Genomic DNA, 23823 nt, shown 5'->3' with positions numbered 1-23823 from the left:
CATCACAGAAACTGGAATAAGGGATCTGGGAGCCATACAGATTCTTGGTTGCACATGTGTGTATATATGTATTTGTGGACTATATATGTGCACGTTATAGCTACAGTGGTTGGATTTATTAAGTATAATAATATTGTGTATACTTGAAAAGACATTGTTTATGATAATGACTGTCTCATAGTATGAAAATGTCTGTGAATACACTGAGCACTTTCTTATAAATTTTTCTTTTTTGTGTTTTCTCCTTTTTTCCTTTTGTCCTTTTCTTTACCCCTTCGATTCGATGCTTTCCTTCATTGTTCTCCTTGTTATTAGAGTTGGGCCGAACCTCCGATTTTAGGTTCGCGAACCGGGTTCGCGAACTTCCGCGGAACGTTCGGTTCGCGGAAAAGTTTGCGAAACGCAATAGACTTCAATGGGGAGGCGAACTTTGGAAAAAAAAAATTCTGCTGGCCACAAAAGTGATGGAAAAGATGTTTCAAGGGGTCTAACACCTGGAGGGGGGCATGGCGGAGTGGGATACACGCCAAAAGTCCCCGGGAAAAATCTGGATTTGACGCAAAGCAGCGTTTTAAGGGCAGAAATCACATTGAATGCTAAATCTTGCATGTGTATACATCAATCAGGTAGTGTAATTAAGGTACTGCTTCACACTGACACACCAAACTCACCGTGTAACGCACCGCAAACAGATGTTTGTGTAGTGACGGCCGTGCTGGACTGGTGCGCACCACGGCGAGAGTGCAGGTTTTGGTGGCTTTACAGCCCATATGGTCGCCTGGCTGATGTAGCTGAATGACAGAACAGTGACTGTCCAGCTGATCAAATTTGGTCTGACCACAATGAAGCAACGACCTTATTATCTTTTGTGTGCCCCCCGAGACACTCATCTAGGCGCCGGTCATTGCTTCATTGTGATACGCAAGCCCCTTCACCACGGCAAGGTAATGATCCCGAAGGGGAATGGGCGCATGTACATGCCTTTTCTTTTGTTGTTGCAGCTGCCCGCAGTGCAGCCAGAAAAATTAGGCAGTCATGTACACGCACCAGAAAAATTATTACAGCGGCCGCTGGTACCAGCGGCCTAAAAAATTCAGCAATCCGCCTGGAGTCCCGGACCCTGTTGGTGGTGGCGGAGAAGGTAGTCAAGTGGCCTGCAGGCAGACATGCTGTGTGGAGGGACTAGGAGCGACTTAGTCTTCTTGGGGCAGGCCAGGCAGCCAGTCACACGGCGTGCAGGCAGAGATGCTGTGTGTGCGGGGACTGACTTAGTCTTGGGGCGGGCAGCAGCCCTCCGGGATCCATGCCTTATTCATTTTGATAAAGGTGAGGTACTTAACACTTTTGTGACTTAGGTGACTTCTCTTCTCAGTGACAATGCCTCCAGCTGCACTGAAGGTCCTTTCTGACAGGACGCTTGCGGCAGGGCAGGAGAGAAGTTGGATGGCAAATTGGGACAGCTCTGGCCACAGGTCAAGCCTGCGCACCCAGTAGTTCAAGGGTTCCTCATCGCTGTTCACAGCAGTGTCTACATCCACACTTAAGGCCAGGTAGTCGGCTACCTGCCGTTCCAGGCGTTGGTGGAGGGTGGATCCGGAAGGGCTACGGCGAGGCGTTGGACTAAAGAACGTCCGCATGTCCGACATCACCATGAGATCGCTGGAGCATCCTGTCTTTGACTGCGTGGACACGGGAGGAGGATTAGTGGCAGTGGTACCTTGCTGGCGTTGTGCTGTCACATCACCCTTAAAGGCATTGTAAAGCATAGTTGACAGCTGGTTCTGCATGTGCTGCATCCTTTCCACCTTCAGGTGAGTTGGTAACAGGTCCGCCACTTTGTGCCTGTACAGAGGGTCTAGTAGTGTGGCCACCCAGTACAGCTCATTCCCCTTGAGGTTTTTTATACGGGGGTCCCTTAACAGGCAGGACAGCATAAAAGACGACATCTGCACAAAGTCGGATCCAGTACCCTCCATCTCCTCTTGCTCTTCCTCAGTGACGTCACGTAAGTCAACCTCCTCCCCCCAGCCGCGAACAATACCACGGGAAGGTTGAGCAGCACAAGCCCCCTGCGACGCCTGCTGCGGTTGTTCTCCTGCCGCCGTCCCCTCCTCCTCCTCCTCCCCCAAAGAAACACCTTGCTCATCATCCTCTGAGTCTGACTCGTCTTCTGCACACGACTTCTCTTCTTCCTCCTCCTCCCCCCTCTGTGCTGCCGCAGGTGTTGAGGAAACAGCTGGGTCTGATGAAAATTGGTCCCATGCCTGTTCCTGCCGTAACGGTTCCTGGTCACGCTCATTCGCAGCTTCATCCGCCACTCTACGCACAGCACGCTCCAAGAAGTAAGCGTAGGGAATTAAGTCGCTGATGGTGCCCTCACTGCGGCTCACCAGGTTGGTCACCTCCTCAAACGGCCGCATGAGCCTGCATGCATTTTTCATCAGTGTCCAGTTGTCGGGCCAGAACATCCCCATCTTCCCAGACTGTTTCATTCTACTGTAGTTGTAGAGGTACTGGGTGACGGCTTTCTTCTGTTCTAGCAGGCGGGAGAACATGAGCAGGGTCGAATTCCAGCGAGTCGGGCTATCGCAAATCAGGCGTCTCACCGGCATGTTGTTTTTCCGCTGAATTTCCGCAAAGCGTGCCATGGCTGTGTAAGACCGCCACAAATGCCCACAGAACTTCCTGGCCTGCTTCAGGACATCCGCTAAGCCAGGGTACTTTGCCACAAATCTTTGAACAACTAGATTCATGACATGTGCCATGCAGGGTATGTGTGTCAGCTTCCCCATATGCAAAGCGGCAAGCAGATTGCTGCCGTTGTCGCACACCACGTTGCCTATCTCCAGGTGGTGCGGGGTCAGCCACTCATCCACCTGTTTCTTAAGAGCAGCCAGGAGAGCTGCTCCAGTGTGACTCTCCGCTTTGAGACAAGACATGTCTAAGATGGCGTGACACCGTCGTACCTGGCATGCAGCATAGGCCCTGTGGAGCTGGGGCTGTGTAGCTGGAGAGGAGAACTGCCACTCAGCCAAGGAGGAGGAGGACAGTGAAGAGCATGTAGCAGGAGGAGAGGAGGTGGCAGGAGGCCTGCCTGCAAGCCGTGGAGGTGTCACAATTTGGTCCGCTGCGCCCTGCTTGCCATCGTTCACCACCAGGTTGACCCAATGAGCTGTGTACGTAATGTAGCGGCCCTGCCCGTGCTTGGCAGACCAGGCATCCGTGGTCAGGTGGACCCTTGACCCAACGCTCTTCGCAAGAGATGACACCACTTGCCTCTCAACTTCACGGTGCAGTTGGGGTATGGCCTTTCTCGAAAAATAAGTGTGGCCTGGCATCTTCCACTGCGGTGTTCCGATGGCCACAAATTTACGGAAGGCCTCAGAGTCCACCAGCCGGTATGGTAACAGCTGGCGAGCTAACAGTTCCGCCACGCCAGCTGTCAGACGCCGGGCAAGGGGGTGACTGGCCGAAATTGGCTTCTTCCGCTCAAACATTTCCTTCACGGACACCTGACTGCTGCTGTGGGCAGAGGAGCAGGAAGCGCTCAAGGGCAGAGGCGGAGTGGAGGAGGGTGCCTGTGAAGGTGGAAGGGAGAAAGCAGCAGAAGCAGATGATGCACCTGAAGGAGGAAGAGGAGAAGGAGGGTGACTTTTCTTTTGTGTGCTGCTGCTGTTTTTGCTCAGGTGGCCATCCCATTGCTGTTTGTGCCTTTTCTCCAGGTGCCTTCGTAAGGCACTTGTCCCTACGTGAGTGTTGGCCTTTCCACGGCTCAATTTTTGTTGGCAGAGCGAACAGATGGCTTTGGTCCGATCTGAGGCACACACATTAAAAAATTTCCACACCGCTGAGCCACCCTGGGATGTGGGCACTATGGGGACCTCAGCAGCTGATGCTGAAGGGCAAGTTGGCTGGCTGTACATAGGTGGCGATACATGGTGCCGGACACTGCCACCAGCTGTTTCTGACGAAGAGCTGCCCCAGCTTCTTTCAGCAACTTCTCTCCTCCTACTACTCTCTGACTCCCCCTCTGAACTGTCCCCCTCTTCATCTCCTCTATTGGGAACATACAGAGGATCCCTATCATCGTCATCATCCTGCCCAGCTTCGATTGCCTCAGAAAAATCCAAACATGCACCATCAGTAGGTCCTTCATCCTCCTTACACGTTACATCCATAGTGTTGCCGCGTAACTCAGACATATGAGCTGGTGAAAATTCATCTGGCTGTAACAACAATGGCTGTGCATCAGTGATTTCAACACTAAATAATTCTTGCGAAGTGTCAAATGCAGCGGAAGTGGTGCTAGTAGTAGCGCTGGTGGCTGAGCAAGATGAGGTGTTCTGTGTCGCTAAATACTCAACCACGTCCTGACAATCTTGGGAGGTGATGGGACGTGCCTTCTTCCGAGCACTGTACTGTGGGCCAGGTCCACACGAAATTACATTTACACGACCTCGCGCAGACCTGCCGGGTGGCCTTCCTCTGGCTCTGGCACTACCTCTTCCTCTACCTGTTTTGTCCATATCGGGTATGCACGGAGTGGTATATCACACTGCGTGCACTCACGTAGGTAGGTGGGTTCACTTAACTGCACAGGTATGCGCACTGATGCGGTGGGTTCACTGAACAGAACAGGTATACAGTGGCGGGTTCACTGAACAGTACAGGTATACAGTGGCGGGTTCACTGAACACAACAGGTATGCAGTGGCGGGTTCACTGAACACAACAGGTATGCAGTGGCGGGTTCACTGAACAGGTATACAGTGGCGGGTCCACTGAACACAACAGGTAAGCAGTGGCGGGTCCACTGAACAGGTATACAGTGGCGGGTTCACTGAACAGAACAGGTATACAGTGGCGGGTTCACTGAACACAACAGGTATGCAGTGGCGGGTTCACTGAACAGGTATACAGTGGCGGGTTCACTGAACAGAACAGGTATACAGTGGCGGGTTCACTGAACACAACAGGTATGCAGTGGCGGGTTCACTGAACAGAACAGGTATACAGTGGCGTGTTCACTGAACAGTACAGGTATACAGTGGCGGGTTCACTGAACACAACAGGTATGCAGTGGCGGGTTCACTGAACAGAACAGGTATACAGTGGCGGGTTCACTGAACACAACAGGTATGCAGTGGCGGGTTCACTGAACAGGTATACAGTGGCGGGTTCACTGAACAGAACAGGTATACAGTGGCGGGTCCACTGAACAGAACAGGTATGCAGTGGCGGGTTCACAGAACAGGTATGCAGTGGCGGGTTCACTGAACACAACAGGTATGCAGTGGCGGGTTCACTGAACAGGTATACAGTGGCGGGTCCACTGAACAGAACAGGTATGCAGTGGCGGGTTCACTGAACACAACAGGTATGCAGTGGTGGGTTCACTGAACAGGTATGCATTGGTGGGTTCACAGAACAGGTATGCAGTGGTGGGTTCACAGAACAGGTATGCAGTGGCAGGTTCACTGAACAGGTATGCAGTGGTGGGTTCACTGAACAGGTATGCAGTGGTGGGTTCACTGAACAGGTATAGGTATGCAGTGGTGGGTTCACAGTACAGGTATGCAGTAGTGGGTTCACAGAACAGGTATGCAGTGGCGGGTTCACAGAACAGGTATGCAGTGGCAGGTTCACTGAACACAACAGGTATGCAGTGGCGGGTTCACTGAACAGGTATGCAGTGGTGGGTTCAATGACAATGAACAGGTATGCAGTGGTGGGTTCACAGTACAGGTATGCAGTGGTGGGTTCACAGAACAGGTATGCAGCCAGGAACAAGCTAAGCCTAACTAATCTTTCCCTATGAGAGACAGTCTGCAGCAGCTCGCCCTACTCTCACTAATGCAGGCACACGAGTGACCGTAATGGCCGCCGCTGCCTGCCTTATATAAGGGGGGTGGGGCTCCAGGGGCTAGTGTAGCCTAATTGGCTACACTGGGCCTGCTGACTGTGATGTAGAGGGTCAAAGTTGACCCTCCATGGTGCATTATGGGGCGAACCGAACTTCCGCAAACGTTCGCCTGCGGGACGCGAACGCGAACCACGGAAGTTCGCATGGAACCGTTCGCTAACTCTACTTGTTATACTGCCTGATGAAGCGGGATGTTTGCCCGTGAAACGCGTTGCATCAATATTGGAGAATTGTTTTAATAAACAGAATTATAAATCTTACGGCTATATCAGCCTGGTCATTTACATATCTGGGGGAGGTGAATCCACCCATTTCCCTCCTTTTAGACGGTTTTTAATTCATTTTATACTTATTTGGCGCCTCTATTACTCCTTACTCATTAAACAAATGAGTGAATTAATCTTATCTCATGAAGATTGTCTCCTGTTCACGTTAGATATTGAATCATTATACACTTGTATTCCACATACTGAGGGCAAAGCTGCAGTTCGACAATCCTTATTGGGTGATCTATCAGTGGATGGGTTACAAATAGAATTTCTTATGTCACTCCTGGAACTTGTCTTGGAGAGGAATTTTTTCCTTTTCCAGGACACGTTTTACCTTCAAATGCGAGGTTCCTCTATGGGATCTAATGTAGCTCCGGTATATGCAAACTTGTTCGTAGAAAGATTTGAGGAGGACTGGGTGTATAGGAACAACCTTTATCGAAAATATGCATGTGTGTGGCATCGTTACATCGACGACATCTTCCTGATTTGGTCAGGGCCCAGGTCCTCTGTTGATCTCTTCTATGACAAACTACAGGGAGCCTCCAATGCACTTAAGTTTACATTCAATATAGATACTCAAAAAATTGCATTTCTGGATGTCAGTGTGTGTAGGAGGGGCCGCATGTTATCGTTCGATCTCTTTTCCAAGCCAACGGACCGTAACACCCTTTTGGATTTCAATAGCTTCCACCTTAGGAGCCTACGGGAGTCCCTCCCTAAATCACAACTTATGCGTGTACGTCGCATAGTGAGCGAGGACCAACAAATTGAAAGATGTATGTCTGACATGGCGACAAGATTTCTCGACCGCCATTATCCTAAAAAGCTTGTGGAACGCATCAAAAGGGATGTTATGAAACAAGATAGAGTGGATTTACTCAAAACCGGTAAGAATCGGGGCAATGGAAAAGATGATCGCATGATTCTGGCAACATCTTTTAACACTATGTCATCAGAAATTGCAAAGGTGGTGAAGAGACACTGGCCCATTCTGCGCTCTATGGGTACTGAAATTCCAGCTTTTAGACAGGTCCCTATGGTGGCTTATAAGAAGGCACGTTCTATCCGAGACCACTTAATTAAAGCAGACATTGGATCCGCTAGAGTTAGTACCCAAAGACAGCTAGCTCCTCAACGGAAAGGAACTTTTCCTTGTTTACACTGTTCATGTTGCCAGTTAGTTTTAAAAGGGAGGAATATCAATCATCCCATGAAGGGATTCCCTATAAAGTTTTCCCATTATGCCACATGTGATACTAACTTTGTAGTGTATGGCATCAAGTGTCCATGTGGCAAAATGTACATTGGGGAAACCACTAGGGCAGTTAAGGAACGAATTATTGAACACAAATCTAAAATCAATGTAGCCATTAAACGGGGTTTGAACCCCTCTCAAATTGATTCCCCAGTAGCTCAGCATTTTGTGGAGATGGGTCACTCAGCAAATCAGCTGAGATTTTGTATACTAGATATAGTTCCTCCTCCTAGGCGAGGAGGAAACAGAGAATCCATTTTGCTCCACAAAGAAGCGTGGTGGATAAAGTTCTTGCAAACATTGTATCCTACCGCTTAAACATTGATTATAGACCCCAATAAGTGACCAAGAATTGATTTATAGACTCCCATGAATGATTTTGTAAATATTTGCTTCTCTGTCTTTTCTTTTATCACATGCGCATTTAAGGGTGCCTTTTTCTCATTTTTGCTCATGTCTTTTTTCTCTCTTTTTCTTAGAAATTCGGATTACCAATGTGGGATCACACTTGCATAGATCGTCTGGCTGGATATGTGGTAAATTATTCTTCTGGTGCCTCAATATATAGTGCTCACCAATTTTTTCAACATAGGTTAGGGTATGGGTATAGTGGAGTTGTATAATTAAAGGGTTTAGAGGGGTCTCATTAGGGTGTTATTTGCCCTCTCCTATTATCCCTTTTTAATAGTTCCCAAACTATGCCTTAGTCGGAATTTGAATTTCTTTAAAGTGTATCCTTGACTTACTTAGGCTTCCAGATTGTCTGAATTTAAACCTCAACACAGGTTGTGGTCCATCTCTGCCTTATTTGATTGATTCTTATGGCATTTCCGCCTATATTTGGTAGACCTATATGGTATGTCAGCATCCTGCACTTCAGCGCAGGTTGTGGCCCATTTCCGCCTTTACTCTATAGAGCCTTATGACATTTCCGCCTTTTACAGATCTATATGGCATTTCCGCCTTTATGAGATAGATTTATATGGCATGCTAGACAGATTGGTAGTTACGTACGGCGGAGGAAAGGGGTATGGCGATCATCGTGAACGCCCATGTGTAACTCTTTCCCCATTGGCGCATTACCACGCCTACGTGTCCGCGTGTGCGACATTGCGTCCCGGCGGGTATATGCTGGAGCGCACATTGAGAACAGGAGGGCGTTGATTGGCCACTAGTTTGCGCAGGCGCATAGAACATTGGAGGACACCAAGTGTGGATAAACAGCGGAAAGAGCCATTACAGTTAGGACTACCACTCTAGCAGCGTTCTTTCTTCGTGACGCCGTGGAAGAGTAAGTATGGTTCCTATCTTTTGATTTATTCAACCTCACGAAAAATATATATACTTTAGTTACAGTACCTTATGTTCTATATGGGCATATACTTTATTTTCTATGACGTTTTGAGGGGCTCATGCCCTTATGTGGAGGGACTTGTGCTCTTACGCTGGCCCAACTAGGCTTAGGTTGCTGTATCCTGGAGGTTGCTTTGGGGGCACTATGTGTTGAGGTATCTTTGCCTTGCATCCAGTATATACATATATGTTTATTTTTATATTTTCACAGATCCTTATGTGCATCTGCTTGGTCTGGATGCCTGTGCTAAATTTTTTGTAATTTTCTGGCATTGCGCTGATTTTTTCCGCCATACAGGTTTGTGCTTGTGTACCCTATATTGTGTTTAACCACTTGAGGACCCACCCTTTACCCCCCCTTAAGGACCAGCGCTGTTTGTTGTGATCTGTGCTGGGTGGGCTCTGCAGCCCCCAGCACAGATCAGCGGGCACGCAGAGCGATCAGATCGCCCCCCTTTTTCCCCCTTATGGGGATGATGTGCTCCTGCGTGCAGGCTAGTTGCGGGGGGGGGGCATCTCAAAGCCCCCCTCCGCGGCGACATTCACCCCCTCCCTCTCCTACCTCTCCCCCCGGTGATCCGGGCTGCACAGGACGCTATCCGTCCTGTGCAGCCAGTGACAGGACGTCCCCTGTCACATGGCGGCGATCCCCGGCCGCTGATTGGCCGGGGATCGCCGATCTGCCTTACGGTGCTGCTGCGCAGCAGCGCCGTACAATGTAAACAAAGCGGATTATTTCCGCTTGTGTTTACATTTAGCCTGCGAGCCGCCATCGGCGGCCCGCAGGCTATTCACGGAGCCCCCCGCCGTGAATTGACAGGAAGCAGCCGCTCGCGCGAGCGGCTGCTTCCTGATTAATCAGCCTGCAGCTGGCGACGCAGTACTGCGTCGCTGGTCCTGCAGCTGCCACTTTGCCGACGCACGGTATAAGCGTGCGGTCGGCAAGTGGTTAAAATACTGCATCTTGAATGTCTTTCCATTGAACTGCGTTCTTTATATTATATTGGTGGATTCTTGTTGCTCTAATGATCTTAGTTGCTCTGCACTAGAATTGCCTGTGACCTTTGGGATCCTTAGTTATTAGCAGTGATGCATGGATTGATATTCACTAGCCCATGGTGCAGACCTGCTCTGGATTCTCCTCTAAGGGAAAACTATGGCTTCTTTCTTTCTGATTTTCCCTTTCTCTTTCTTATTATATGGCATGAGCTTTTATATGATCACTGTAGGGTTTGGTGTCTACATTTCAATTTCCCTTTTTGGTATGTAGGCTCAGAACTTTTTCAGAACCAGGTGTATTACATACCGGAAATCACAATGGTGAAGCTTTTTTCCCTTGCTCTTTTGTTCTTCTTTGAGCTTATTTTTTTGAGTTCCGATTTTTAATATCTGTTTTTTATTGCTTGCTTTCTAGAAATGTGTGTTACGGCCTGATGAAGGGCAAATTTACGACATAAGGAGCCCGAAACGAACATGTGTCGTTGCCTGTAAAATACAAAACCTCTTTTAGAATTGCATCAAGCCAGAATATAATATTTACCAATCAGTTTCAATCATTCATGTCTTATGGTATTGAATTGATCATATGAAGACTAATTACGTGGAATTGAAAAAGCTTTTAATATTTTTTGATATTTTGTACCAATAAAGTTTTTCTACAAGATTTTGCCAAAACTGCACTATACCTCCTCGTTCTTTCAATCTAAGTCTTTTTCTATAAATTATTCAGGTTTTATGGGCAAGGTGAATTGCCTTTAAGAGGACTTTGTGTTTTTTGATCCTTCACCTTTCAAAAAAAGGACGATACCCAATTATATGCATCTAGGGGTTCACTGAACAGAACAGGTATACAGTGGCGGGTTCACTGAACACAACAGGTATACAGTGGCGGGTTCACTGAACAGAACAGGTATACAGTGGCGGGTTCACTGAACACAACAGGTATGCAGTGGCGGGTTCACTGAACAGAACAGGTATACAGTGGCGGATTCACTGAACAGTACAGGTATACAGTGGCGGGTTCACTGAACACAACAGGTATGCAGTGGCGGGTTCACTGAACAGAACAGGTATACAGTGGCGGGTTCACTGAACACAACAGGTATGCAGTGGCGGGTTCACTGAACAGGTATACAGTGGCGGGTTCACTGAACAGAACAGGTATACAGTGGCGGGTCCACTGAACAGAACAGGTATGCAGTGGCGGGTTCACAGAACAGGTATGCAGTGGCAGGTTCACTGAACACAACAGGTATGCAGTGGCGGGTTCACTGAACAGGTATACAGTGGCGGGTCCACTGAACAGAACAGGTATGCAGTGGCGGGTTCACTGAACACAACAGGTATGCAGTGGTGGGTTCACTGAACAGGTATGCAGTGGTGGGTTCACAGAACAGGTATGCAGTGGTGGGTTCACAAAACAGGTATGCAGTGGCAGGTTCACCGAACAGGTATGCAGTGGTGGGTTCACTGAACAGGTATGCAGTGGTGGGTTCACAGTACATGTATGCAGTGGTGGGTTCACAGTACAGGTATGCAGTGGTGGGTTCACAGAACAGGTATGCAGCCAGGAACAAGCTAAGCCTAACTAATCTTTCCCTATGAGAGACAGTCTGCAGCAGCTCGCCGGTTCACTGAACACAACAGGTATGCAGTGGTGGGTTCACTGAACAGGTATGCATTGGTGGGTTCACAGAACAGGTATGCAGTGGTGGGTTCACAGAACAGGTATGCAGTGGCAGGTTCACTGAACAGGTATGCAGTGGTGGGTTCACTGAACAGGTATGCAGTGGTGGGTTCACTGAACAGGTATAAGTATGCAGTGGTGGGTTCACAGTACAGGTATGCAGTAGTGGGTTCACAGAACAGGTATGCAGTGGCGGGTTCACAAAACAGGTATGCAGTGGCAGGTTCACTGAACACAACAGGTATGCAGTGGCGGGTTCACTGAACAGGTATGCAGTGGTGGGTTCAATGACAATGAACAGGTATGCAGTGGTGGGTTCACAGTACAGGTATGCAGTGGTGGGTTCACAGAACAGGTATGCAGCCAGGAACAAGCTAAGCCTAACTAATCTTTCCCTATGAGAGACAGTCTGCAGCAGCTCGCCCTACTCTCACTAATGCAGGCACACGAGTGACCGTAATGGCCGCCGCTGCCTGCCTTATATAAGGGGGGTGGGGCTCCAGGGGCTAGTGTAGCCTAATTGGCTACACTGGGCCTGCTGACTGTGAACGCGAACCACGGAAGTTCGCATGGAACCGTTCGCATTTTGCCAGAACTGCACTATACCTCCTCGTTCTTTGAATCTAAGTCTTTTTCTATAAATTATTCAGGTTTTATGGGCAAGGTGAATTGCCTTTAAGAGGACTTTGTGTTTTTTGATCCTTCACCTTTCAAAAAAAGGACGATACCCAATTATATGCATCTAGGGGTTCACTGAACAGAACAGGTATACAGTGGCGGGTTCACTGAACACAACAGGTATACAGTGGCGGGTTCACTGAACAGAACAGGTATACAGTGGCGGGTTCACTGAACACAACAGGTATGCAGTGGCGGGTTCACTGAACAGAACAGGTATACAGTGGCGGGTTCACTGAACAGTACAGGTATACAGTGGCGGGTTCACTGAACACAACAGGTATGCAGTGGCGGGTTCACTGAACAGAACAGGTATACAGTGGCAGGTTCACTGAACACAACAGGTATGCAGTGGCGGGTTCACTGAACAGGTATACAGTGGCGGGTTCACTGAACAGAACAGGTATACAGTGGCGGGTCCACTGAACAGAACAGGTATGCAGTGGCGGGTTCACAGAACAGGTATGCAGTGGCAGGTTCACTGAACACAACAGGTATGCAGTGGCGGGTTCACTGAACAGGTATACAGTGGCGGGTCCACTGAACAGAACAGGTATGCAGTGGCGGGTTCACTGAACACAACAGGTATGCAGTGGTGGGTTCACTGAACAGGTATGCAGTGGTGGGTTCACAGAACAGGTATGCAGTGGTGGGTTCACAAAACAGGTATGCAGTGGCAGGTTCACTGAACAGGTATGCAGTGGTGGGTTCACTGAACAGGTATGCAGTGGTGGGTTCACTGAACAGGTATGCAGTGGTGGGTTCACAGTACAGGTATGCAGTGGTGGGTTCACAGAACAGGTATGCAGTGGCGGGTTCACAGAACAGGTATGCAGTGGCAGGTTCACTGAACACAACAGGTATGCAGTGGCGGGTTCACTGAACAGGTATACAGTGGCAGGTCCACTGAACAGAACAGGTATGCAGTGGCGGGTTCACTGAACACAACAGGTATGCAGTGGTGGGTTCACTGAACAGGTATGCAGTGGTGGGTTCACTGAACAGGTATGCAGTGGTGGGTTCACAGAACAGGTATGCAGTGGTGGGTTCACAAAACAGGTATGCAGTGGCAGGTTCACCGAACAGGTATGCAGTGGTGGGTTCACTGAACAGGTATGCAGTGGTGGGTTCACAGTACATGTATGCAGTGGTGGGTTCACAGTACAGGTATGCAGTGGTGGGTTCACAGAACAGGTATGCAGCCAGGAACAAGCTAAGCCTAACTAATCTTTCCCTATGAGAGACAGTCTGCAGCAGCTCGCCGGTTCACTGAACACAACAGGTATGCAGTGGTGGGTTCACTGAACAGGTATGCATTGGTGGGTTCACAGAACAGGTATGCAGTGGTGGGTTCACAGAACAGGTATGCAGTGGCAGGTTCACTGAACAGGTATGCAGTGGTGGGTTCACTGAACAGGTATGCAGTGGTGGGTTCACTGAACAGGTATAGGTATGCAGTGGTGGGTTCACAGTACAGGTATGCAGTAGTGGGTTCACAGAACAGGTATGCAGTGGCGGGTTCACAAAACAGGTATGCAGTGGCAGGTTCACTGAACACAACAGGTATGCAGTGGCGGGTTCACTGAACAGGTATGCAGTGGTGGGTTTCAATGACAATGAACAGGTATGCAGTGGTGGGTTCACAGTACAGGTATGCAGTGGTGGGTTCACAGAACAGGTATGCAGCCAGGAACAAGCTAAGCCTAACTAATCTTTCCCTATGAGAGACAGTCTGCAGCAGCTCGCCCTACTCTCACTAATGCAGGCACACGAGTGACCGTAATGGCCGCCGCTGCCTGCCTTATATAAGGGGGGTGGGGCTCCAGGGGCTAGTGTAGCCTAATTGGCTACACTGGGCCTGCTGACTGTGATGTAGAGGGTCAAAGTTGACCCTCCATGGTGCATTATGGGGCGAACCGAACTTCCGCAAACGTTCGCCTGCGGGACGCGAACGCGAACCACGGAAGTTCACATGGAACCGTTCGCAGGCGAACCGTTCGGCCCAACTCTACTTGTTATACTGCCTGATGAAGCGGGATGTTTGCCCGTGAAACGCATTGCATCAATATTGGAGAATTGTTTTAATAAACAGAATTATAAATCTTACGGCTATATCAGCCTGGTCATTTACATATCTGGGGGAGGTGAATCCACCCATTTCCCTCCTTTTAGACGGTTTTTAATTCATTTTATACTTGTTTGGCGCCTCTATTACTCCCGTTACTCCGTACTACCCATAGTCTCCCAGAGGTGCTGGCAAATCCCAATTGGCAATCCCCTGGTTCCGCCGCACCCGTACTGCCCCCTTTCATCGCCCACTCTGTAGTCCAGGTGGAGACAGATAATCTAGGATTTGCCCTAGACTTTTGTTCATTCATCTGTTCTGCACCGTGGATCTCTACGACTTAATTGTGGCTGAGACCAACCGTTATGCCACACAATACGCAACCGCCAATACGAGAAGCTACCATGTCCAGCCTTTTCGGTGGAAATAACTCCAAGTTTCCAAACCTAACATTTTTTTGGGTCTTCTCCTTAACATGGGTCTAGTCAAAAAAAATGTATTGTGGTACTATTGGTCTACGCACCCAATACATCACATGCCCATGTTCTCTGCTACCATGTCCAGGTCACGATTTGAGAACATCCTGCGCTTCCTGCACTTCAGTGCCAATAAAACCTGTCATCTAAGAGGCCACCCTGCTTATGACCGGTTCCACAAAATTCGGCCCCTCATAGACCACCTGTCATCAAAATTTGCAGATGCTTATTCACAGTCATTTTGAGGCATTTGGTTTCCAGACTACTCCTCACGGTTTTAGGCCCCTAAAATGCCAGGGCAGTATAGGAACTCCACAAGTGACCCCATTTTAGAAAGAAGACACCCCAAGGTATTCCGTTAGGTGTATGATAAGTTCATAGAAGATTTTATTTTTTGTCACAACTTAGTGGAAAATGACACTTTGTGAAAAAAAAAGAATAAAATCAATTTCCGCTAACTTGTGACAAAAAATAAAATCTTCTATGAACTCACCATACTCCTAACGGAATACCTTGGGGTGTTGTCTTTCTAAAATGGGGTCACTTGTGGGGTTCCTATACTGCCCTGGCATTTTAGGTGCCCTAAACCGTGAGGAGTAGTCTGGAAATCAAATGCCTCAAAATGACCTGTGAAATCCTAAAGGTACTCATAGGACTTTGGGCCCCTTAGCACACCTAGGCTGCAAAAAAGTGTCACACATGTCTCAGTAAATGGACAATTGTGTGTAAAAAATCAAAAAATTCTCATTTACAGAGATATTTCTCCCACCCAGCATGGGTATGTGTAAAAATACACCCCAAAACACATTATACTATTTCTCCTGAGTATGGCGATACCACATGTGTGACACTTTTTTGCAGCCTAGGTGTGCTAAGGGGCCCAAAGTCCTATGAGTACCTTTAGGATTTCATAGGTCATTTTGAGGCATTTGATTTCCAGACTACTCCTCACGGTTTAGGGCACCTAAAATGCCAGGGCTAAGGGGCCCAAAGTCCTATGAGCACCTTTAGGCTTTACAGGGGTGCTTACAATTTAGCACCCCCCAAAATGCCAGGAGAGTAAACACACCCCACAAATGACCCCATTTTGGAAAGTAGACACCCCAAAGTATTCAGAGAGGGCCATGGTGAGTCTGTGGCAGATTTCATTTTTTTTTTGTCACAAGTTAGCAGGAATGGAAACTTTTTTTAATTTTTTTTTTGTCACAAAGTGTCATTTTCTGCTAACTTGTGACAAAAAATAAAATTTTCTATGAACTCACCATGCCTCTTAGTGAATACTTTGGAATGTCTTCTTTCCAAAATGGGGTCATTTGGGGGGTATTTATACTATCCTGGAATTCTATCACCTCATGAAACAAGACAGGTGCTCAGAAAAGTCAGAGATGCTTCAAACTAGGGAAATTCACTTTTTTCACCATAGTTTGTAAATGCTATAACTTTTACCCACACAAAAAAAAATCCAATAAGTGTCTATTTATTGATCAAAGACATGTAGCACAATACATTTAGACAAAAATGTATATAGAAATTTTACTTTATTTGAAAAATGTCAGCACATAAAGTTAAAAAAATCTTTTTTTTTTTTTTTTTTTACAAAATGCGTGTCTTTTTTGATGAATATAATAAAAACTAAAAATCACAGCAGCAATCAAATAGCACCAAAAGAAAGCTGTATTAGGGACAAGAAAAGGAGGTGAAATTCATTTACATAGTAGGTTGTATCACCAAGCAATAAACCGTTAAAGCTGCAGTGGTCTGAATGGAAAAAAAAGGTCTGGTCCTTAAGGGGTTTTAAGACTGCAGTCCTTAAGTGGTTAAAGTAAAATGTAAAAACAATGTCAAAATAAATGTGCACCTGACTCAATAGTCATACATTACATAATAAAATGAACATCCATTTAAAAAAAAGTCTCCATCAATAAAATAAAAGTTAGTTCAGTAGGTAAAAATACCTAAAAGATCATACATACATACATACATACATACATTAATAAATACAATGCAACAAGGTTCAGTATCCATAATCCTGGAGCCAAAGACAATGTAAAATATATGTCATGTTTGTATGTTTGATATATGTATTCTAAAAACAGAAAGAGAAGAATAAAGGTGGCCACACACTGGTCGATTTGCAATCAGATTCGACCAACAGATAGATCCCTCTCTGATCGAATCTGATCAGAGAGGGATCGTATGGCCACCTTACTGCAAACAGATTGTGAATCGATTTCAGCCGTAAACCGATCACAATCTGTGGAGCTGCCGCTGCTACCGCCCCCCCCCCCCCCTGCATACCTGTTTACACAGGAAATTGCAAGGGGCTCTTTGAGAACGGAAGTCCTCCAGCGAGAAGGAGGTAATGTATTCATCCTGCCGCCACCACCGCTGCTGCTGCCTGCCGCTGCCACCAATGTTTGCAGGAGGGGGAGTGCTGAGAGGAGAGCCCGAGGTGAGGGAGGGGGGGGAATTTCCCCCCTCCCCACCGATCTGCCACACTCTCCTCTTATGCTGCGACCCCTCCTGCCCCCCAAAAGTCCCTGAGCAGGGCCCTAGGGGGGCCCCTGCCCCCCCCCCCCGCGATGGCAGGGGTCGCATCCCCTATTGGTACGCCAGTGTATCCCATAGTTGTATTGTATATTTATATCAACTTTTTACGTTTTTACTGTTTAGTTGTCATTGATCAATGGCACATTTATTGAAGTATGCTAGAGCTAAAATCTTTGAACTATTGACCCTTTCCTCTTTCCTGCCCTCGGAAGCCATTTTCTGCCAGGAAAGTGTTTTATGGCTGTTATTCCTTATTAGTGAGGGTTATGCTATAGTCTGAAAATACCCTGACTGGACAGAAACTTACATTCCTGATGTTCAACGCTTTCAGGCAGAGAAAGAAAAAAAGGAGCACAGCATAGTTATTTGTGTGCTTGGCACTGTACATACACATGTCTCTCTCATCATGTCACAGGTCACCTCTGTATTCCTTTAAACTGAACATAAAGATATGAAACTCAGTTCTGTGTTAAATTCACCTTTAGTAAAAAAACAACAACATACAATTAATAATCTTATACATTTATTTTCACTTCAGGTTCACTTAAAACAAAAGCAAGGACAAGGACTCTGGTCCATTAACTTTTCCAACTTTATAGAATATGCTACACAAAGGAGGATGGAGACAGATATTCCAGCTATATATTTAGGGACAATATCCAAAGAAAAGCAATCTAAAACATAACTTTTAATTCTTACAAAATGCATTAAATGTGGTATAACAGTCCACACAGATACAATCATATTAAAATGGTTTGTTCTGTATAAACCGATGCATCACTATATACATCAGTGCCCAACACAATATCCTTATGCTCTATATTAGCACTTTGCCTGATCCATGTTTCACAGCTCGTAGGCCACATCATCAGAGGCTATGATGTACATACAATTTCAATAAGTAGATGGAAAATTGGATGCATAAATCATTCCTTGAATTGATGGCATTGAGGAACAAAGACATAAAGAACTATACAGAATATATAGAACCAAAACCTTAGAGTGGATACAAATCTATTCCAAGTTCCTACATCAGGAACTGGTAAAGTCCTTCTTCTGTGTTGTAATACAAAGACTACATATTGGCAAAGATGATGCACTTTAAGGATTTTTTATTATATGTTTTTGCTATTCAGGAGCCCAATTCTCATTGTATCATTCTGTTTTGTTGTTTACATGTTGGTTGTTCCTCTGTTACTTCTAATATATAGATAGCGTATGTTAGGCAGAAGGAGGGAGGAGCCTGCATAACATGCCATCTGTCTTCACTATGTATTTCAACATATGCTACGCCTTCTTCAGGTGATGCTATGTCATGACTTCTTTTCAGATCTCTGATGAGACCTAATTAGCATAACTGGCGCGCAATTCACAGACACACTTCTGCATAAAAAACATTAAATAAGTTCAAATACTTTTTACAGCCCATCGTTCAACAAGCAGAAGCATTTACCAGAGACTCATTACCTGTGTTGAAGATCCTGGAAGAATACCTTTGGAGAGATGACTATTTGTGGGCATCATCATTATTATTATTTTTAGTATCTATATAGTGCCAACATCTTCCGCAAGCGCTTTGCAGCATATATGTAGTTTTGTCACAAACTGTCCATCAGAGGAGCTCACAATTCAATCCCTACCATAGTCATATGCCTATTGTAGTCTAGGGCCAATTTAGGGGAAGCTAATTAACTTATCTGTATGTTTTGTGATGTGGGAGGAGACCAGCATACCCGGAGGAAACCCATGCAGACACAGGAAGAACATACAAAGTCCGTGCCTATCGTACCCTATCTGTTCGGATTCGCACCTTGGACCCAGTGCTGCAAAGCAAGAGTGCTATCCACTACAGAACTGTGCTCCCTGTCATCATTGGATAAATGGGCAGCACAGTGGCATGGTGGTTAGCTCTCTCGCCTTGCAGCATTAGGTCCCCGGGTCGGATCCCAGCTGGGGCACTATCTGCACAGAGTTTGTATGTTCTCCTTGTGTCTGTGTGGGTTTCCTCCATGCACTCCGGTTTCCTCCCACATCCCAAAATACAGATAAGTCAATTGGCTTCCCCTAAACAATTGGCTCTACACTACGATACAAACACTACACGATACATATTTATTTATTTACTTATTTATTTATTGTATTTATAAAGCGCAAACATATTACGCAGCGCATACATATACATATGACTATGGTAGGGATAATATTGTGAGCCCCTGTGAGAGACAGTTATTGACAAGATGATAAACTCTGTACAGCGCTGCATAAGATGTCGGTGCTATATAAACACTGAATATTAATAATGTTCTCTTTACCTGTGCATCACTCATTAGAAGGGTTTGGAAACCTCATTGTTTAGAATGAGTTTTGATGTTTTTATTTGAATAAAGTATTTTTATGTATCATTTTGTTGCCCTGCTTTATTTTAACTCTATCAGTGCTGATTCTACATCTTCAAAGAATTAGCTGTAAGCAACTGTAATAAAAACCACGAAAAAGATATAGCACCTTCTTAATCAACTTCTACTGAAATCTCATGTTTATTAACATAAGTAAGACTAGTGTATTGTGCTACATTCCAAAGGTAATCCAGAGACGACATTACACTCATCTGGTAATACAACATTTAGTAGTTTAGTGCATCAACTCCAAAAGGGGAAAAAGCAGACGAAGTGAAAAAGCACAACAGAATTGTAATGCATCATTGCACTTGTATTGCAGATTGTCTTCTGGAGGCACCTGCTGAAAAAATGCAGATATCTAGAGATGAATTGATGATGCTCATTGGAGACAACCCAGCAGTGAATATTATTAGCCTTATAACAGAAACACTTCCCTATCATGTAGCTGCTGGAAGCCATTAGTGAAATGATGTTCCAGGATACAAAAGGCTGTACAATAACACAATTATTGGAGGATTCAGGAAATATTTTAAACATGGCAAAATACTAACATTTTACACTAATGTATTCCAATTACTTATTAGTTAAATCAGTCTTTCAGTGACAAGACGGTTCTCATCCTCTTAGAAAAAGAATATACTATGTTATAGAAATGTTAAAAGCAGGCAAAACTCACAGCGTTAAATGACTATGGCTCGTATTCTGATGTAAATTTCTCCATACAACAGCCTTAGCTGCATAAGAGCAGTATTTAAAACTAGCTGTCATACACAGCATTTTACTTATATAAACTACTACCGTGCCAGGCTTTTTCTACATGAAAAAAGTCAAATAATCAAAAAACTACACAGCACGCTGTCTTTAGTAATAGAAAACTGATTGGTCCCTATGGATTACTGCACTCTGTATTTTACATTACAGCTTTACCTTGCTTTACTGAAAAAAAAAACTAAATAACTGGCCTTATATAAATAATTATGTAACTCCTACAACTGAGCTATCCAACACCAGTCCTTAATTGCCAGAAATAATACAGGACACAGATGATTGTTTTAATTAAAGCAAGCCTGACATAAAAATAATATACATGCACAGCATGTATATTGGCATGCACAGCAGAAGTAGTAATTTTCAAACTATGTTTTAAAAAATGTTGTGCAAAAAACCCAGTTGTTGTTGGATAGCCACACCTCCCTCCTGGCAGTTTCCTGCCCTTTCTTCGGCTGCTAGGAAATTGTGCCATATGTGTGTTGGAGTGACCTCTTGGTTCAGCACAGTAGGGGTGTTCTGAGACACATATCACAGAGAGGAGGAGAGTAGAGGAGTGTGTGCCCTCCTAACTAGAACATGTGGATGTGGTAGAGAAAAGATGATATAAAAGACAGAGGAATTGGAAGATGCCAACTGGCCCTAATAATAATACTAGGCATGAGCCTGATGGAAAATAATTGGGTCATATACTGTATATAAAGATATTTTGTTTTATTGTTTTCTACGCATAACTTAAGGTTGCATCTGTGACAAGGAAAGGCATGGTACCAACATTGCAATAGCCCAAACTTTTGTCTTTCCACAATTGCTTGCCCTTTGTTTAGCCAATTATGCAGGATGAAGCTGAGAGATCGCAATGTGCAGTTCCTCTTTGCTGAAGTTTTCAACACAGAACAAATATTGTAAACTACAACTTTTCAGTTGATACAACAGATCATTGGCATAGGAGAAAATCTCAAGTGAGTCAACAACCATGAAGTGGACACTAGTTTAGGCACAATGTTGCAATTCATATGCCAGAGAGCGTCACTATTGCAGAGTTTACTTACTACACCATGTGTGAATGCTTACCTGAAGAGGCCACATAATGTCTTTACAGTCCTCCATGCATTGGCCATTCTCCTGATGCTTTATGACCTACACTTTGATGTTCCTGTCTTCCAATAATTCCTAAATACTTGCTGAAAACCGCTGAACCAAACAAGCAGCATACCAAACCAGGGGCTGTTTTGGAAAACAAAAGACACATATGGCTGCAAACTATTACAGCTAGTGTTATTATTTACTTTAAGTGTACCCAAGGTGGATTGTGATCGTAATCTAAATAATAGATACCTATGAAGAGAGATCTTTCAGAGGCTTCCCATGTCCTCCTTCAACCGTTGCCGAGTGTGGACCCCCAGAAAATATCTGATTAGATCTTGTTGGATATGTTATCATGGGTGCGCTTCCTGCTGGGTACTGCCAGTACGGCCATGCCTACGCAGTAGCATGGAGCCACTTATGGACATACCCATGTCGATGCACCATGGTCACGTTTGTGCACAAGGGGGAGTGAGGACGCAAACTTCAAGAGGGTCCTGGGCAGAGGCGTTGGTCTGGAGGAGGACAAGGGAGGATCCAGAGGCTTTCAAAATCTTCCGGTTGTAAGTATCTGTTAATAAAAAATCAATAAAATATCCGAATAGTAATGTTGCTGAATATAATTATATTCAGCAACATTACTATTCGGATATTTTATTGATTTTTTATTTTTTGTTTTCTTGTTTTTTACAATATACAGTGTTTATTGGTGTTTTTAATAAAAGTGCTTACTTTTACTAGTGACAATTTAATATAATAGCAGGCGCAGAGAAATATCTATCCAATTTGTTCAATCGGTGGGGACAGAGCAATCTCATAATTTCTTCTTGCAGCCATAGTTTTAGGCGAAGCGCCACAACTAACTCTATTTGTTTCTTTAACCACTTGCCGACCGCGCACTCATACCGCGCGTCGGCAAAGTGGCAGCTGCAGGACCAGCGACGCAGTACTGCGTCGCCAGCTGCAGGCTGATTAATCAGGAAGCAGCCGCTCGCGCCAGCGGCTGCTTCCTGTCAATTCACGGCGGGGGGCTCCGTGAATAGCCTGCGGGCCGCCGATGGCGGCTCGCAGGCTAAATGTAAACACAAGCGGAAATAATCCGCTTTGTTTACATTGTACGGCGCTGCTGCGCAGCAGCGCCGTAAGGCAGATCGGCGATCCCCGGCCAATCAGCGGCCGGGGATCGCCGCCATGTGACAGGGGACAGCCTGTCACTGGCTGCACAGGACGGATAGCGTCCTGTGCAGCCCCGATCCCCAGAGGAGACAGATAGGATAGGGAGGGGGAGAATGTCGCCGCGGAGGGGGGCTTTGAGGTGCCCCCCCCGCAACACCCATCAGGCAGGAGCGATCAGACCCCCCCAGCACATCATCCCCCTAGTGGGGAAAAAAGGGGGCGATCTGGTCGCTCTGCCTGCACCCTGATCTGTGCTGGGGGCTGCACAGCCCACCCAGCACAGATCACCTAAAACAGCGCTGGTCCTTAAGGGGGGGTAAAGGGTGGGTCCTCAAGTGGTTAAACTACCTTTTCAGGAACATCAAAATGTAGAATCAAGGAAATATGATTTGGTTAAAATCTTGCTGTTTTCCAATGTGTGAGTTGTTATGAACAGATACATTGTCAGCTGAAAAAATGTTCCCGTGAAAACAGATTACCCACTTTTCAAAGACAGTCTTAAGGATTAATTAATGTTAATGAGTATTTAATTGAGTTAATTACTATTTCTGTGCTTTACTTACAGATTGCAATGACTGGAAATCTAAGCAGGATTAAATACAGAAAAACACAACAATCTAGGCCAGTACACTGCAGTATGTCTACAATATTGAATGTGCTGCATGATAAATTAAGGTGAGCACTGACTGGCTGCAGCAGGCAACATTTGATAGCCTTGTATTCAATTATCTATGACAACATTGTTGCAAAATGAAATCCCTTATTAATCCTTCTATGTCTAATATATAATTTTCACTTTTATTTTTTGTTGTTGTTTTTACCACAGTGACAGCAGCTAGAACATGCTTTCCATGGACATTTAACCTTACTGTCTGTAAAATATGTTAAATGTTTTTTAAAAAATATGTTGTGGCTTTCAGTTCCAATGTCTAGCAATGTAGAGGTGATTAAGTGTTGTTCCGATACCAGAACCTCATCCTACTTCCCACCGCCAAACTTAAAGTTGTTAAAAAGAGGGATCCCATAACTTGTTTGCCCATTATGTCACTGCCATTATTCAGTTGTTCTCTTCTGCCTGGCTGTAAAATGTGCATATTAAAATCTGTCTATTTTTAACAAGAATTCGCAATCTTTGAA

At 45.6% G+C, this 23823-nt stretch overlaps 1 long non-coding RNA gene across 1 annotated transcript in view; it reads left to right on the top strand.

The window, feature by feature from the left end:
• The window catches only part of LOC137517573 (uncharacterized), an 82515-nt gene extending 59159 nt beyond the window's left edge, over window positions 1-23356 (top strand). The window contains exon 3 of the long non-coding RNA XR_011020574.1: window positions 23252-23356. This is a non-coding gene — a long non-coding RNA (uncharacterized lncRNA). The remainder of the gene's footprint in view (window positions 1-23251) is intronic.
• The last annotated feature ends 467 nt before the right edge of the window (window positions 23357-23823 follow it).

Source organism: Hyperolius riggenbachi, chromosome 5, assembly GCF_040937935.1.
Source record: "Hyperolius riggenbachi isolate aHypRig1 chromosome 5, aHypRig1.pri, whole genome shotgun sequence".
Classification (NCBI taxonomy): Eukaryota; Metazoa; Chordata; class Amphibia; order Anura; family Hyperoliidae; genus Hyperolius; species Hyperolius riggenbachi.
This window is presented reverse-complemented; position numbering and strand designations above follow the sequence as displayed.